Source organism: Papio anubis, chromosome 14 (assembly GCF_008728515.1).
Source record: "Papio anubis isolate 15944 chromosome 14, Panubis1.0, whole genome shotgun sequence".
Taxonomy (NCBI): domain Eukaryota; kingdom Metazoa; phylum Chordata; class Mammalia; order Primates; family Cercopithecidae; genus Papio; species Papio anubis.
Window position 1 is genome coordinate 20798590 of NC_044989.1, and position 15175 is coordinate 20813764.

Consider the following 15175-nt stretch of genomic DNA (forward strand, 5'->3'; position numbering starts at 1 on the left):
TAATAATAAATTTCCATACTTGCTGTAATCATAGCCTTAAAACAAAGCAAGAAAACAACATTAAAAAAGAAAAACTGGTTTTATTGCCTTTACTATTTCAGCTCCTACCACCTCTATTACTCTTCCACTATTATTGCCTGCAGGTACTCTGGGTCCAGGGCAAAGTGATTTTAGTAGTTCCTCTTGGTTTAAGACATCAATATTTGAAAGAGTCTTACCTACTAAAAAAGCATAAAAGGGGCTCTGTTACAGTGGTTCTCAACCTTGACTTTGCATTGGAATTAACAAAGGAAGCTTTCAAAAAACTCCGACGCCTGGGTCCCTGTTAAAAATTAAACATTCTGTTTTAATTGGTCAAGAACTGTGGCTTTACTAATGGGTGTTTAAAGCTCTCCTGGTGATTCTAATGCACAGCTAAAGTTGATAATCACTGCTCTAGAGAGGACTGTAGATAACTTGCTGAATTATTTTGTGAGAAAAAAATAATTTTAGGCTTTATGTGTAAAAACTCTTAGAATCTATTCTTCCTGTATTTGAAGTCCAGACTATACATAATGAGTCACAGTACTTTTGAGCTAAACAATTCAGAGTAAATAGTAAAAATATCATCATGTTAGAAATGGCCTAGATGTATAATATGTTTACTTTATCTTGCCCAGGTATTGTTCTAAATGCAGAAGTTGCCACCCTTTACACTTGGAAAATTGGCTTAACTTTCCCATAGTTTCAGCCTATGTTAACATCAGTGTTTAAATATTCAGGGTAATTGTTTTTATCTGTAGACTATTTTCTCCAGAACAAACTTGTTAGTCTTTTTCCAGGATGTTTTCTCATTTGTTTTTGTTTTTCAAAATCATGCTTTCTTGCCCACATGCTTGTTTTTGCTTCAAAGTCCTTGTGTAGATTATGAGAACTAGAGAATGTAATAACCCGTTCAAAAAAAGCACAAGAAATATCTGTTCATTCTTTGCTAATGAGGCAGTGCTTAATGGTAATGTGTGCCTATCCTTCTACAGTTGCTTATTTAACTGGAAGTCATCTTTGAAAGAAATCTAGAATGATAACCCATTTTTAAAGAAGAGTTTTTGATATTTTAAATATGAAGTAACATCTAGACATCCAGAGGAGAATGGCTGATAGACATGTGAAATGTCAGACTAAGTCTTGAGAACACAACACTATTGAGTCATAGAGATTTATGAATTGCTTGCATTGAATGGTTATTAAAAGTATGGGCACTGAGGCTGACTCCCTAAGTGTGAATATTTGCTTTATCCCTTATTAGTAATAAAACCATGGGTAAGCTTTCAAACTCTTTTGTGCCTCAGTTTCTTCTTGTGTAAAATGGAGATCATAATAGTAACTACCCCTTTGGGTGGTTGTGAAGATTAAATAAATTAAAACATGTAAAGCATTGCAGTGTTGCCTGGTACATAATAAATGCTCACTAACTGTTAGAAATATAATCATCCTGATAAAACTATATTTGTTTTGAAAGTATTTTTGTGAAATCATAAGTTAAAATAATTTTTGATGCTGCTAAGCAAGAAACGGAACTATATTTAGGGTGAATACACACAGATGTGTTTAGTATTGGTATAATGGTTACATTCATCATTAAATTTCTATTTGGAAGATAGGATTTATGAGTAAGAGATGATTTATGAGTAAGAGGTGATTATAGTTCCAGATAAAGAATAGAATAGGTTATATATATTTTTTCCATTGTAGACATATATTGCTAAATGAACAAGTTTTTAGTTGTTACATAGAATTATATATATAGCATGTGTTATATAATTGTATATATAGTGTATGTTTTACATACTATATATTATACGATATGTTATACCTATAATTGTTAAGTAAAAGTTTATAGTTTATAGGAATTTTTAAATGAATAAATCTTGAGTAACTCTTAATGAGACCCATAATGATTTGAAGATTATATTACAATATACTGATGATTTTTTGTTTTTCAGTAGAATAAAATGGAAGCTCAGATCACTTATTCATTAGTTTGGTAACAAATGATATATAGGATACCCAGTAATTACTATCTTGGTTGAGACACTGTAGAGCTAGAGTAAAGGTGTTAAGCATAGTACAGCAACTTCCAATATTAAATCATGTTAAATGAATCTAGATTTTTCAGGTTTTTTTCCCCAGGAGACCTTGTTAGATTGTCAGATTGCTGTAGAAATTTTCTGTGACCTAGGACATGATAAAAAGATTTTAAAAAGATTTTTACTTAGTAATAATTTTTAAAAGATTATTACCTAGTAAATGTGGTTCACCAGTGTGAGATATCTTGAAAATATTTTATTTGATGAACTATTCTTCTTTGTATGTGGTTTCAAAGGCAATAAATACCATTTTACCTTCTGATACTTTACACGTCTTCCCTGACCTTTGTTTCAGTTCCTACTTTGTCGAGTTATAATTGCAACTGTGGTTAATATAAAGAGAGTTAGTGCTACCATTTCCCTGGAAAATATAAGTGCTTATAGGAGTGACATTTATTAAAAGGGAATAGAGAAGTCAGACATAATCTCTTCTTTCCTTGTATTTAGCTCATAGTATGATAATTTTCTATCATTTTATTTTTAGTAATATTTAATTTTAGTTGGGTTTTATATTTTTGGTTATTAGCTACTTGGAGATATTTGTGATATTCAAGAACAGTATATCCAGTGGGGAAGGGGAATCAATATTTTGTCATTTCATTTACTATTGAATTGGAATTTATTTTGCAAGTAAATATTAATTGAGCAAGTTCAGAGTATTATTTTGATGCAAAGATAGAGCCATAAAATTATACAAGTGCACTTAAGAGTTAGCATAAGCCAAACATTTCTGAAGAACTGGATATGGGGTGATTTAAAGAATATTTGCAAAAATTTAGAAAATTCCTAAGCAAGCTGGGGACGATCAAGTGTGTTAATATCTGTGTGTCTGTATTGAGCATGTTGATATTGTCATCTCTTTGATGTTGGGAAATAATTTCCAGAAATACTGTAAGTTTGAATTTGGTATCCTGAAAGTTAAAGTTTACTTAAGAGTTGGAAACTTCATGTATGTATTTTTTCAAACAAGTTCATTTCTAGTTTGTGATTATTTTAGAACAGACAATGTAACATTTACTTTTTGTAACCTAAACTCTCTGAACACTTTTGTGTCATCCACTCTCCCCTAAGCCCTGCCAGATCTTGAAGATTATTTACACTATTATGAAGAATATCTCCCTTGGAAAATAATTCATTTTGCACAACTACTTCTTCTTCTTCTTCTTTTTTTTTTTTTTTTTGTGACAAAGTCTTGCTCTGTCACTCAGACTGGAGTGCAATGATGCTTGGCTAATTTTGTATTTTTAGGAGAGACAGGGTTTCACCATGTTGGTCAGACTGATCTTGAACTCCTAACCTCAGGTGATCCACCCGCCTCAGCCTCCCAAAGTGCTGGAATTACAGGCATGAGGCACTGCACCCGGTCCCCACATTTTACACAACTTGTATAGCTGTTGTATCACTGGGGTGCTTTTGTTGTTTAGTCACCATAAAATATGGCAAAGTTAATGATTTTGGTTTATTAAAAATAAAATGAGTTTGAATGTCAAAGAAAAGGCATTATGATGTCTTTTTTTTTTGGAGGGGGCACCAATTTAATCAGGAAGGACCAATCATTTGCCTTTAGTTTTCAGAGTTCCTTTAACTTCAGTTATGTCTTAATGTATAATATTTTATATTTGGAAATGATAAGAATATACAAACTAGAAAATTTATTTGCAGCATTTAAATTATTAAATCCTGCAGAAAATGATGTTTTGACAAGTCTATATTTCAGTTAAATTTTTTTGTTTTTTGAGATGGTGTCTCACTCTGTCGCCCAGGCTGGAGTGCAGTGGCGTGATCTCAGCTCACTGCAACCTCCTCCTCCCGGTTTCAAGCTATTCTCCTGCCTCAGCCTCCCGAGTAGCTAGGAATACAGGCACCCGCCACCTTGCCCGGCTAATTTTTGTATTTTTAGTAGAGGCGAGGTTTCACCATATTGGCCAGGCTGATCTCGAACTCCTGACCTTGTAATCTGCCCGCCTCGGCCTCCCAAAGTGCTGGGATTGCAGGTGTGAGCCACTGTGCCTGGCCAGTTTTAATTGATATTTTTCCTGTTTGGACGGAAATCCAATAAAGAAAATAGCTGAAGATATATGTGAAATTAGGTTGCCTTCTTTTAAGATAGTTTATAATTTAAAACTAGCTTTTTTGTTTTATTTTGAAAGTATTATTTTTCAGCCTGTTATTATACTGTATAATTATAGAAGATGTGTAGTAATAGTGCAGTTTTATTCAGAGTGCTTTCAAATAAAAACAAAAAGTAGTGTTTGTATCTTAGTATTTTTATTTTCTTAGGATAAAGTTTTATTTTATAGGTATAGGCAAATTGGAATAATGCTTTTTTCCATTCTAAAACATTTCTGTTAATTTAAGTTAGTAAGATCTGTTATTTTATAAATGTTGCCAACAGATTTTTATTTAAGAATTTGGAGAACAGTAGAACATTTAAGTTACTGTGTAAAATATTATATTTCAAAGCTTAGGATTGTTAAAACTTTTTAATTTTTTCCTTCCTAATGCTAATCTATATAAAGAATGAGTTTTCAATCTCATGTAAAATGGCTTTCAATATAGAAAAAAGTGATTCATTAGTAAACCAGTCAAGATTGTTGATATTTTTAAAAATAATATTCACATATACATTTTTCAAGGCTCTATATTGATGTGAAATAAAACACTCAGGTCCAAAACTGTTAAATAAAGACAAATTATTCAGATATTTGTATTTTCCTAGCATAGTTGTGATTTTAAATCTTCTCTATGAGAGTCTGAGTAGGTTAAATTTCAGAGGGTCTGAACTTTTTTTGTTTTTACTTTTTAAATCTGTTTATGTTAATATCAGCATAACTTTTTTTGATTTTTAGAGGAATATTGAACTCTAATATCACTTTTTAAGCAGTTTTGATATTGTCGCTGACTATTATTTGTGTATATCCAAGGGAACTTTTTTTTGGTTTTGTATATTGATTATTTTGAGCTAAAAAGTTTTTCACAATAAGTGTGTATTCCTAAAGTCTGAAATTATGTGTTTTTGATATTGTAATATGAACTTATTGTGATGAAATACTGAATTGACTTTAAAATTTCTCTTGACCAAAGATAATCATTACACGTTTTTTCTATTTCCAAAACATATGAGTTCTTTTTTATTCTTTCTTTATCCTTTCACTTTTATTTATTTTTAATTTTTAATTTTATGTTCCAGGGTACATGTGCAGGATGTGCAGGTTTGTTAACATAGGTAAACATGTGCCATGGTGGTTTGCTGCACCTGTCAACCCATCACCTAGGTATTAAGCCCCGGAATGCATTAGCTATTTTTCCCAATATCCTCCCTTCCCCACCCCACTCCCCAACAGAACGCTGTGTATGTTATTCCCCTCCCTGTGTCCATGTGTTCTCATTGGTCAGCTCCCATGTATAAGTGAGGACATGTAGTGTTTGTTTTTCTGTTCCTGCCTTAGTTTGCTGAAGATAATGGCTTCCAGCTCCATCCATGTCCTTACAAAGGACATCATCTCATTCCTTCTTTATGGGTGCATAGTATTCCATGGTGTATATGTACCACATTTTCTTTATCCAGTCTATCATTGATGGGCGTTTGGGTTGATTCCATGTCTTTGCTAATGTGAATAGTGCTGCAGTGAATATATGCATGCATGTATCTTTGTAATAGAATGATTTATATTCCTTTGGCTATATGCCCAGTAATGGGATTGCTGGGTCAGGTAGTATTTCTTGTTCTAGATCTTTGAGATATTGCCACACTGTCATCCACAATGGTTGAACTAATTTACATTTCCAGGAACAGTGTAAAAGTGTTTCTGTTTATCTGCAAACTCACCAGCATTTGTTGTTTCTTGACTTTTTAATAATCGCCTTTCTGACTGGTGTGAGATGGTGTCTCATTGTGGTTTTGATTTACATTTCTAATCATCAGTCATGTTGAACTTCTTTTCATATGTTTGTTGGCCTCATTAATGTCTTTTTTTGGTAAGTGTCTGTTCATGTCCTTTGTCCACTTTTTAATGGGGTTGTTTGGTTTTTTTTCTTGAATATTTAAGTTCCTTATAGATTCTGGCTGTTAGACCTTTGTCAGCTGGATAAATTGCAAAAATTTTCTCCAATTCTGTAGATTGCCTGTTCACTCTGATGATGGTTTCTTTAGGTCAATATCCCTCGTGAACGCTGATGCAAAAATTCTCAATAAAATACTGGCAAACTGAATACAGCAGCACATCAGAAAGCTTATCCACCATGATCAAATTGTCTTCAATCCTGGGGATCAAGGCTAGTTCAACATACACAAATCAATAAACATAATTCGTCACATAACCAGATCTAAAGACAAAAACCACATGATTATCCCAAGAGATGCAGAAAAGGCCTTCAATAAAATTCAGCATCCCTTCATGTTATTAAAAACTCTCAACAAACTAGGTATTGAAGGAACATACCTCAAATTGATAAGAGCTATTTATGACAAGCCCATAGCCAACATACTGAATGGGCAAGAACTGGAAGCATTCCCCTTGAAAATTGGCATAAGACAGTCTCACGACTCCTATTCAACATAGTATTGGAAGTTCTAGCCAGGGCAATCAGAACAGAGAAAGAAATAAAAGGTATTCAAATAGGAAGAGAGGAAGTCAAATTGTCTTTTTTTTTTTGCAGATTACATGATCCTATAGCTAGAAAAACCCATTGGCTCAGCCCAAAAGCTTCTTAAGCTGATAAGCAACTTCAGTAAAGTCTGAGGATACAAAATCAATGTGCAGAAGTCACAAGCATTCCTATAAGGTAAGCAGAGAGCCAAATCATGAATGAACTCCCATTCACAATTGCTACAAAGAGAATAAAATACCTAGGAATACAGCTAGCAAGGGAGGTGAAGGACCTCTTCAAGGAGAACTACAAGCCACTGCTCAAGGAAATCAGAGAGGACACAAACAAATGGAAAAATATTCCATGCTCATGGATAGGAAGAATCAATATCATGAAAATGGCCATACTTCCCAAAGTATGTAGCATTATAGATTAAACGCTATTTCCATTAAACTACCATTGACATTCTTCACAGATTTAGAATAAACTATTTTAAAATTCACATGGAACGAAAAAAGAGTTTGTATAACCAAGACAATCCTAAGCAAAAAGAACAAAGCTAGAGGCATCACACTACCAGACTTCAAACTATATAAAAAGGCTACAGTAATCAAAACAACATGGTACTGGTACAAAAATAGACACATAGACCAATGGGAAAAGAATAGAGAACTCAAAAATAAGACTGCACATCTACAGCCATCTGATCTTCGACAAACCTGACAAAAGCCATGAGGAAAAGATTATTTAGTAAGTGGTACTGGGAGAACTGGCTAACCACATGCAGAAAATTGAAACTGGACCCCTACCTTATACCTTATACAAAAATTAACTCAAGATGGATTAAATACTTAAATGTAAAACCCCGAACTATAAAAACCCTAGAAGAAAATCTAGGCAATAGCATTCAGGACATAGGCATGGATAAAGATTTCATGATGAAATCACCAAAAGCAATTGCAACAGAAGCAAACATTGACAAATGGGTTCTAATTAAACTAAAGAGTTTCTGCACAGCAAAAGAAAGTATCCTTTCACTTTTAAAAGAACATTGGATTATTTTTACGTATCCCTTTTAAAAATTTATTTGGTTTGTAGTTTGTATAATAATTATCTCAATGTTTTTCAGAAATCTCCAGCATTAAATTTAATTTTTTTCCTATATATAACTTTTAGAATACTTTTTTTCAGTGTGGATTTTATAATATAACTTAAGAATATGTCAGATTATAATAGTTGTTCCCCTTTGGCTATGTAATACATTAACAGTTCAGTGTGAAATCTAAGTAGTATCTTCAACTTATTTTCTTTTCTCGATACTATTCATATTGTTTTTCCTTAGCACGATGTTTTTTATTTCTGTTTTTATGTCTTTAAACATACTGATACCTCTGAATATCTTCTCCTTCCTACCAAATTATCCTCTTTTATAATCTTGTCACATTCTCCTCTAAGGTGCATTCATTCATCAAACATTTTGAAAGTGACTATATTAAATATTGGAGATACAAAAATGAGTAAGTGAAATTCCAGTTCCTAAGATATTCCCAGTACAGTGGTGGAAACAAATAATCAGTTATAGTAAGATATACTTTGACATGTAGCAAAGGTATATAATAGGTGTTCTGGACAAAGGACAGTGTGCCTAACTTCCTAGGATTGAGGAAACGGTTGAAAAGGAGTCTCAAAATATGACCTGTGAGCCTGACTCTTGAAAGATAAGTGGTACAATTTTCTAGGGAACTTAGGCAAACACCTAAGAAAGTAAATTATAGAAGGTGTAGTACAGCCAAACAAAGTTGACACATTACAAACACACTACTTTTGTTTGAAAATATTATTTCTTCTGTATACGTGAATAATGGTTGCAATAGTTACACAATTAGAAATGGAGAGTTATTTTCCCTCTGCATTAGAAAATGTTGTTCCATGCTCTTTTGTCTTCCACTTTTGATCCTGAGAAATCTCCTGTCTGCTTAGCAATAATTCATTTTCCTTATGAGTAGTCTTTTCCTTCCTGGTCCTGTACATCTTCACATTGTATTTGGTGTTTCACACCTAACACATTATTTATTAATGTTGTTAATTATGTTTATCCTGCTTGAGACTCTGACATTCCTGAATCTAAAGATTGGTCTTTTTGTCCACTCTGGGATATTCTTAGCTATTATATCTTTGTGGGTTCTTGCCCATTATATTTTTCTTTGTACAACTGTTTTGATACATGTGAATTATTATTATTATTATACTATGACTCAACATATTTTCCATATATTAATCTCTTTGCATTGCATTCTGGGTAATCTCTTTACACCTGTCTCCCAAATAAACTCTTCAGTGGTATTTAATTTGCAGTTTATTTTGAGTTACTAATTTTAATTATAGTTTTCCACTCTAGAAGTACTATTTCTTTTATTTTCATATTTGCTTGCTCATTTTTATTCTCTTCTTTTCTATCCCAATTTCAGTGTCTTATTTTATTTAACATATTAAGAATACTTAGTTTATACATGTATTTTATAATACCAGTGTATACACTCATTGTAGATACAAATTTGTAGTTAAATAATTCTGTGAACTGTTTTTTACTTATTGTACCTTATTTACCCACATATTTTATGATTTTATTGTTGACTCATGTTTCTTGGTACTTTTAACTGTGGAAATTCTTTAAGACCTGTGTTTAAAGTACATCCTACAGTTGGAATTTGCATATTCTTTTGCCAAGTGCCTGAGGGAATTTTCAGACCCAACCCCTGGCTTAGTGGTTTTTCTTGTGTTCAGGTAGTATAAATTCGAGCTGCCAAAGCTCAGGGTTAGGAAAGCTTTAGAAAGGTTTTTTGTTTGTTTGTTTTTTAGTTAAAGTAAAAATGCTGAAACATGTAAATAAGCCATTTTGTCTCACAGTTTTTTATTTCAGTCCCTGGGATATCACTTTTGGAATCCGATTATGCAGGAGTGTCTGATCAAACTTTTTACCCTGCTTGATTACCATACAGTTTACTACTTGCTTGTACTTACATTTGTACTTTTGAAACACAGGTTTAAGTGCTTTGGATATCAGGAACTACATTCTAGCACTTGTTTACCTCTGTGGATTAGGCATTGATTTCTTAGATATGACTAAAATCACGAGTGACAAAACTGGACTTCTCAAAGTTCAAAATTTTTGTTTCAAAGGACATCATCAAGAAAGTGAAAAGATTACCTACAGAATGGGGAAAATATTTGCAAACTGTATAGTAATTAACTTGTATGCACAATATATAGAGAACCCTTAGAACTCAACAGTTAAAAGGACACCCCATTTTATAAATAGGGAAAGGTTTTATATAGCAGCTTCTCTCAAGAAAATACACAGTAAACCCATGAAAAGGTGCTCACTATCACTAGCAACCACAGAAATACAAAAGCACAACTAAATAGCACTTGATATCCAGTGGGTTGGCAAAAAAAAAAAAAATGTTAAAGATAACAAGTATTGATATGGATGTAGAGAAAAATTGGAACTCTCATACATTGCTAGTGAGATTGTAAAATCATGCATCTACTTTGGAACACAGTTTGATAGTTCCTCAAAATGTTAATTAACATTGAGTTGTTACATGACCCAGCAATTGTATTCCTGGGTATACACTTAATTTAAGAAATATATCTACACAAAAAATTGTGCACAAAATTTTATGGTAGCATAGTCAGAATAGCCAAAAATAGAATCAAATCAAATGTCCCTTAATGGAAGAGTTTATAAACCAAGTTGGTATATTCATGCAATAGAATATTATTCAGCAAAAGAAAAATAATTGGTATAGGAGGGTCTTTGAAAATTCATAGAAAATTCATATTATGAAAAATCTATGCATGGATTTCAAAAATTTGTTTACACCAAAATAAACTGGTGTTATTTTGATATTATGTATCTGAACAGGATCTAGTCTGAGATACTAAAAAGGATAAGACATCAGTTTGAAAAGAAACCCTATCAGAACAAGGTGCATTCTGCTAAAATTGAAGCAAGAGTAAACATCAAATTTATGATGATGCTTGGGTGGAAGAATGGCAAAATCACTGATGCTTTATGAAAAGTTTGTGGGGACAATGCTTCATAGAAATCAGCAGTTTATAAATGGATAACTCTTTTTAAGAAGGAATGAGATCATGTTGAACATGAAAACTGCAGCAGCAAATCTCCACATCAATTTGCAAGGAAAAAGTTACTCTTGTTCATGCTTTAATTGAAGAGGACCCATGATTAATGGCACAAACAGTAGCCACAGCTATAGACATTTTGACTGGTTCAATGTACACAATTCTGACTGAAAAATTCAAGTTGGGGCAACTTTCCATTTGATAGGCCCCAAATGCATTGCACACAAATCAGCTGAAGACAAAAGCAGAGCTTTCAATGGAAATTTTAAACAACTGGGCTCAAAATCCTGAAACAGTTATTTGAAGAACTGAAACATGGCTTTACAAGTATAATCTGCGACAAAACACAATTAAAGCAGTGGCTACCAAGAAGTGGAAGTGGTCCAGTCAAGGCAAATTGGACCAATCCAGGGCAAAGGTCATGATAACAGATTTTTGGGATCTAAAGGCATTTTTATTTTATTTTCTGGCAAGCCAAAGGATGATGACATCTGCTTACTTACTATGAGAGTGTTTTGAGAATGGTAGCCAAAGCTTTAGCAGGAAAATGCCCAGGAGAGCTTTACCAGAGAGTCCTTCTCCACCCTAACAATGCTTCTGCTCATTCTTCTTGTCAAGCAAAAGCAATTCTGAAAGACTTTCATTGTGCAATCATTCATCCACCTTACTGTCCTGGTTTGTCTCTTTCTGACTTCTTGTTTTGTAATCTAAAAAAAAAAAAAAAAAAATCTCTAATGGGCACCCATTTTTCTTCAGTTAATAATTGGATAACTGCATTTGATGCAGTCAAAATGCCTGCATTGATATGGTTAAATTCCCAGCACCCCCAGTTCTTCAGGGATGTACTAAATGTCTGGTATCGTTGCTTACAAAAGTACCTTGAACTGGATGAAGCTTACATCGAGAAGTAAAGTTACATATTTTTATTTATCATTTTAATCCAATTTTCCCATAAACCTTTTGAAGTCCCTTTGTACATGCTATGCCATGAATGAGTCTCTAAAATATGATGCTAAGTAAAAGAAGCTAGTTACAAAAGATCACATATTGAATGATTAGATTTATATGAGATGTTCAAATTAGGCAAATTCTTAGAAAGCAGATTGATTAGTGGTTGCCAATGCTTGCAGAGAGATGAGGATGGGAAGTGACTATTAATGAGAGTGAGGTTTCTCTTTGGGGCAGTGACAATATTCTCAAGTTAAATAATTGTGATACTTTCTCAACTTTGTGAATCTACTGAAAATCAATGAATTGTATACTCATAAAAGGTGAATTTAATGGTATGTGAATGACAGTAAAGGAGTTATTAAAAATTACATGTATTATACTGTGAATTCACTTGAGACTAAAGATGAGAAGAAGAATGTAATGAAAAATTATCTAGTACAGGGATTTTGAAATTAACTAAATAGAATAAGATCTAAAACCTCAAAGAAAAAAAAATGAACAAAAGAATAGGCCTGGGAAGGGGAAAATAGCCATTCCTTTGGCAGTATCCTCAGCTCAGAGCCTTCTATGCATAATATTATTATTAGGTGTGTAATAATGTTGATGTGTAACATATTTTTTTACATTAACTATTTGAAAATGTAGCAAAGTGAAAAGCACAAAAATACACATTTTGAGGGTTTATTTTAGATTGTACACCTGTGTAACCACCAACATAGTTCAATAATAGAACAGTGCTAAGACTACAGGAGCTCTTTTTCCTCACCTCAAATATTTATGCCCTCCTCTCCAAATGAACTACTGTTTTGACTTTTGTAGTAATTCCTTTTAAATTTTTTTTTATCACTGAATCTTACCAACAACAAAAAGATAATGTTGCCCTTTTTTTGGGTAATACCTATATATGGAATTTGTGATAGGCATATATGTGTGGCCTTTTTTTCACAATTTTTTATATATATGAAATACATCTATGTTTTTGTGTGTAGCTGTGATTCATTAATTTTCATTTCTGAATAATGCTTCATTATAAAGTATTATAATTCTACTTTTGATGACATTTATTTCCAATTTTCATCTCTTGCAAATACATATAGAAACTACTGTGTACCATTTGATGACCATATATATATGATTTCTGTTGGGTGTTGCTGGGTCCCATTGCTAGAATCGCTGGGTCACTGACTGTATAAATTTTGTACCTTGTGGTGTGGATTTCCCAGAAAAAAATTGTGGCAAGATCTTTTTTTTTTTTTTTTTTTTTTTTTTTCCGAGACGGAGTCTCGCTCTGCTCCCAGGCTGGAGTGCAGTGGCCTGATCTCGGCTCACTGCAAGCTCCGCCTCCCGGGTTCACGCCATTCTCCCGCCTCAGCCTCCCAAGTAGCTGAGACTACAGGCGCCCGCCACCACGCCCGGCTAGTTTTTTTGTATTTTCAGTAGAGATGGGGTTTCACCATGTTAGCCAGGATGGTCTCGATCTCCTGACCTTGTGATCCACCCGCCTCGGCCTCCCAAAGTGCTGGGATTACAGGCTTGAGCCACCGCGCCCGGCCGTGGCAAGATCTTGTATACAATTACTTTATTTGGGAGCAGGAAGAAGGGAGCAGGGGAGCACAACACAGGGGAGGAGGAAAAACTAACATGGGGTGCATTATTGAGGTCGTTGTTAGGTGCAGTGGGAGCTCAATTTCTAAGAAGGTGTCAGAATGAATACTAGAATTGTCCGTCTGAAGGATGGGAGTTGGAGCAGGTTCTGTAGTGTTAGAGAAGGTCCTCAGACAGAAGATGGAAAGACACACTGCTCATGCTTGAGGTGAGTTGCCATTACAGCACTAGAAACTGTCTGGGCTTGTGGGATACCACTGTTTATGACAGAACTTAGAGTTACACTGAAGTCATTTGTCAGGGAACTAGTGGCATCTACTTTAGCCCATTCTTTAAGCTGCTCACATCTGCCTTGCCAACACATTAAGTCCAATCTCTCCTTTAAGTGTTCAAGTAGATGACTAATTACAGTCTCCAGAAGGGTTGGTGGAACATAATAGACTCCCCATGGTTGACAGTGTTTTCAAGTTTTTGATTTATAATCATCATCTCCTATTTTCTCTACTATTTTAGGTTTCCTGTACCTTTGGCAAGCGTTTTGGCTGGTCTGGACCCATTAGGTTGCTACACTTGCCCATTCACTATTGTTATCAGGCGTGGAAGTACCAAAAGACATCAATGAATCCTCTTAGTTCCAGGCGTAGTTGTCTCTGGCTTCATATTTAGTAGCAAGTGTAGTTCCCCATAATACTTGAAATAATTCTCCTGTGCCAATATTATGACTAGTTTAGTTGTCTTCTGATTTATCAGCATGAGGTATAAAAGAGATTAGGCAGCAATCATAGTTTCAGGCTTGGAAAAGTCATATTATGTCCCTTGGTGGAATTATCACACCCTTTCCACCCAAGAAACAAGTTCCTATATACTTGTAGACCCTGAGGTTGTAGGGATGGAAATAATATTTTGAGAAGGAGTCACTAAAGAGAGGGTTAGAGGAGCTATTCCTACTTAATACCACTTGGTTTAGGCCCTGTGTGTTCCAGCTATTGGGTACAATACACCATACATTGGCCATTCTTTTAGTGCTGCAAACCTAGAGTGTTTTTTCTTATCTGGAGGATGCACTGAGCCATTAATAGGTCATTGTATCATTGTGTTAGACTATGACAGTTAATTTGGTGTGTGGTAAGATGAGTAGTTGTCAGAGCTGTGTAGTTATTGTTGTATCTCTTTTTGTTTTTGAGACAAAGTTTCACTCTTGTTGCCCAGGCTGGAGTGCAATGGCATGACCTTGGCTCACCGCAACCTCCACCTCCTGGGTTCAAGTGATTCTTCTGCCTCAGCCTCCCAAGTAGCTGGTATTACAGGCACGTGCCACCACGCCCGACTAATTTTTGTATTTTTTGTAGAGTTGGGGTTTCTCCATGTCGGTCAGGCTGGTCTCGAACTCCAGACCTCAGGTGGTCTGCCCGCCTCAGCCTCCCAAAGTGTTGGGATTACAGGCGTGAGCCACCGTGCCCAGCCTGTTGTATCTCTTTAACATAAAATGGGTCTTCTTATCTGAGGTGATGATGCTATATGAGATCTTATGTTAGTAACTAAGTTGTAAGTTCTTATATTGTGGGGCTGACAGACTTACTATAGCCAAAAGTACATTCAAAAGTAGGTACCGATTCTGTTAAGGGTAGTCATTACTGTCTCCAGCATGGAATGAGTTCAGGGTGACATATTTGTCACCAAGTTTCTGGTTATTCTTTTGAGAGATGATACCATAGTGAGGGTTCATCATGGCTTTCTTCTGCTGACAAAAGTAT

The 15175-nt window shown here is 34.4% G+C and overlaps 1 long non-coding RNA gene across 1 annotated transcript; it reads left to right on the plus strand.

Annotated features, from left to right (window-relative positions):
- Positions 1-6552: 6552 nt before the first annotated feature.
- Positions 6553-12184, plus strand: LOC116270250. Its single transcript, XR_004178202.1, has 2 exons — positions 6553-6911; positions 10645-12184. It is a non-coding gene; the product is annotated as an uncharacterized LOC116270250 (long non-coding RNA).
- Positions 12185-15175: the final 2991 nt, after the last annotated feature.